Here is a 3,508-nt window from a genome sequence, read left to right on the forward strand (position 1 = left end):
GACTTTAGGCTGAATTACTAAAGACTTTACACCAGAAAAGATAACATACTAGGTTATGTTAAATATTGATTAATCATTCTAGCTTTGCCTACCTAGGGTAGGTTTATATTGATCCTTTATTTAGCATTACTTTCTCTTTCTTAGCCAAATAATTAAAGCACACCTATTACCACAATTGTTTACTCATATTAAAAGGTAGATAACAGTGGTTCAGTGGTTAGCACTCCGGTCGTTGCAGCGCTAGATTCCAGGTTTGAATTCTGGCCAGGGCACTATCTGCATGGAGTTTGCAGCTTCTCCCTGTGTCTGTGTTGGTTTCCTCCCACATTCAAAAAAACATGCAGTCAGGTTAATTGTTGGCTTCCCCCCAAAAAAATTGACCTTAGACTACATTAATGACATATGATTGAGGTAGGGACATTAGATTGTGAGCCCCTTTGAGGGAGAGTTAGTGTAAGGACTTTGTACAGCACTGTGTAATATGATGATTGTTTATAAATACTGTGTAATAATAATGCCCTTTTTATATAGAGCAAAATTGTGTTTGATTTTTATAGTTTTTTTTTTTTTTTTAAAAGAACCCCTTAAAAGAAAATAAAGACAAAAGGGGGGCCCCTCCCTTTTGTCTTTATGGCCCCGGCAGTAAAGACTGAACAGGAGAGCAGAGCCTTTTGGGTTACATATGTCACATATTCCAGAAGGCTTCTGGGTGCTTCTTCTGCGCACACCCGATTTATTTTAAATTTACAGAAGAAAACATCACCAATCCTGTTCCTGCACTGTTTGAGATTGGGTGACGTTGGCAGAAAAAAGAAGTAGATGGAAGAAGATGGCAGTGGCCAATGCTTCCTCTAAGCCAGGACAAAGGAAGGATCCAGGATGGCACAGTACTGAATCAAGGCCAGCTGTTGAGGGTTCAGTGCATGTGAAGGTAGGTAGTATTGTTTTTTTTTTGAAAGTTCTACTTAAGTTTGTGTCAGCTCCACAGATGAACAAATGATTTTGGTCCTTAGACTAATGCATTGGAACTTTCCTAATTCAGAGAGCCTCGATGCAATGTTAGACAAGAAGAGGGGACAATGCTGGTAGATGAAGTATGCCATTACTAAAACTGAACAAATGGTGTCATGTAATGAACTTTGCCCAAATTTGAGGCCAACTATACCATGCCATTGTTTGATAGCAATATCAAATAACAAAAAGAACAGTTGTGTGTGTTTGAGTAGGGAGACATTTTTGGTGCTGTGGCTGGGAAAGCACAGTGGTTTGTAAGATTGTACACATGCCTCTGAGTAATCTCTCAGAGAAAGTTAGCACAGTTGCTCTAAACATAGCTTCCCCAACTGCAGCAGTGACACAGTAAAGGTACAGCAAAGCTGGAAATGCAGACCCCTCATATTTTCACATTACTACGAAGAATGGCATTGGAATGGATGTTTTGGCCAGGTTAGAGATGCCGAAGAAATATAGAAAGCACAGTGCCCACCTCCTCTAGGCTTTCTCATCCTATGCAGCATTGGCTTGCCATATTTAGCACCAACATTTTTCTAAAATGAATGTATAAAAAACTTTTTATATGTTTTGGATAGATGGAAAAACCCATGCCAATTTGTTGACAATTTTGTGATAGGGAAGTGGGAGAAATCGTTTCAAAGTGACCTCTTATATGGCTGTCTATCTCTAGAACTGGCGTCCCCATTAAAAGATTTACTCTTACTTTTGTTCTGGTAAGAGCTCTAAGATTAGTTTTATTCTCTTAATTTTTATTTCAGTAACAATAGGCAGAATAATCTACCATAAATATTACAATTTACATTGTAGTTTACAATTAATTGAGTTTAATTATTCATAGTCATGTATATGCTAATCATCAAAATGTTGGAAAATTTAAAAAAGTACCTTAAAAGTAATATAACATATAATAATGTATAATAATATACAACTTTATATTCTTACCATTAAATATTATTATTTTGAGCTTTATTACTTACAATTTGGGCTACCAGGGTACTTTTTGGAATGTACACTAACTAAATAGCAAAGCTGTCAAATACCAGCTGAAATTTTATGCCTAGAAAAACCATTTCAGCACTTTGGTCAGCATAACCAGCTCAATGTAATGTTTCTACAGAAATACCCTTAAGCATTGAATTCCAGCTAGAACACATTACTCTCAAACAGCAAATAGTGTCATGAATAATGTGTTTTAGTACCTATGTGGCTCTCCATATGGAGCTATATCAAAATTTAAAATTAATGAAACACCAGGGACCAATGTGATAATTTTTTTTGTAGATTAAGGAACTAGCCTGCTCATCTCTGCCCTCCTCTGTCCAACATCATGATACTGTCTACACCTAGTAATAAGACTACCCAATGGGAATATTGATTATTCAATGTAGATACTCATATGAGAATAAAGCTGTAGTAGTATATTTGCGTTTCTGCCTCCTAGGAGCATTCTACCTAATACATAATATGCTGGGACTAAGGCTTAGTATACACAGATTTCCCCAGTATTTGTGTTTGAAATTTCCATTTATTCCATTGGGCCAGTTCACACCAGAGGGTTTTCCTGATAAGTTGTAAAGAAAACTCATTCTGCTGAGTTAAAATCCCCGAATGCCCCTCAAATGTCTAAAAATACTTTACAAACACCCAAAAATGAAAATGCACCCATTAACATGAACAAGTGTTTTTAGGCAGTTTTCGATGTTTGGAAGGTGTTTTCTAACTTTTCTTTGGAAGCATTAAGAAGTGTTTAAAATTTAAATTTAGTGTAGACTAAGCCTAAAATGGAAAAAAAACACATGGTTAGTGCTAAACAGACTTTGCTATCTAAAAAATAAAAAAGACTGCTTTAGGTCTATATTGTAGGCATCTAGTGGTACTTCCACATCCCTCCATCAGTATCTCAAGCCCACTTGCCATGGCAGAATTTCCACCAGTTTTGGCAGGCCCTGTTGCTAGGAGCCACCCGTCACCTTGCCCTATTGGCCAATAACCACAATGGGCAGACTTACTGGCCGGAAGGAATTAAATCAGTGTACAAGCTTCATCACTGGAAAAAACAGTGAAGCTTTGCATACTAGAATAACTAGGTGTTTAATTAGCTTTTGAAAGCCAAACCTCTGCATTTCTACAGACATTTGTCTGTTTTAGATGACATGTTCTCTTTAAAATATGTAAAAGCATGATCTTGCAGATCTTGGCAGCTAATCATCAACTATTGTTAGAATGGTTTCTGTTAAACCAACATCTCACTCATGTTTCTGATGTTCTTTTAAACTCATCATAGTCCGTAATATTCATGTAAATATAAACAAACCACCTACATGGGTAAAACACGTGGCCTAGAAAACCCTGTTTAGGAGATCTGTCATAACACTGTATTCATTACAAATTTCCATAGCAGAGCAACTGGGTCATTGGTTTATCTATTCTTCAGCAACTCCACAGGAGGCTGAAATATTGAGGATTACAGATGTGAACTGAAGAACAAGCCTCT

Source organism: Pyxicephalus adspersus, chromosome 9 (assembly GCF_032062135.1).
Source record: "Pyxicephalus adspersus chromosome 9, UCB_Pads_2.0, whole genome shotgun sequence".
Classification (NCBI taxonomy): Eukaryota; Metazoa; Chordata; class Amphibia; order Anura; family Pyxicephalidae; genus Pyxicephalus; species Pyxicephalus adspersus.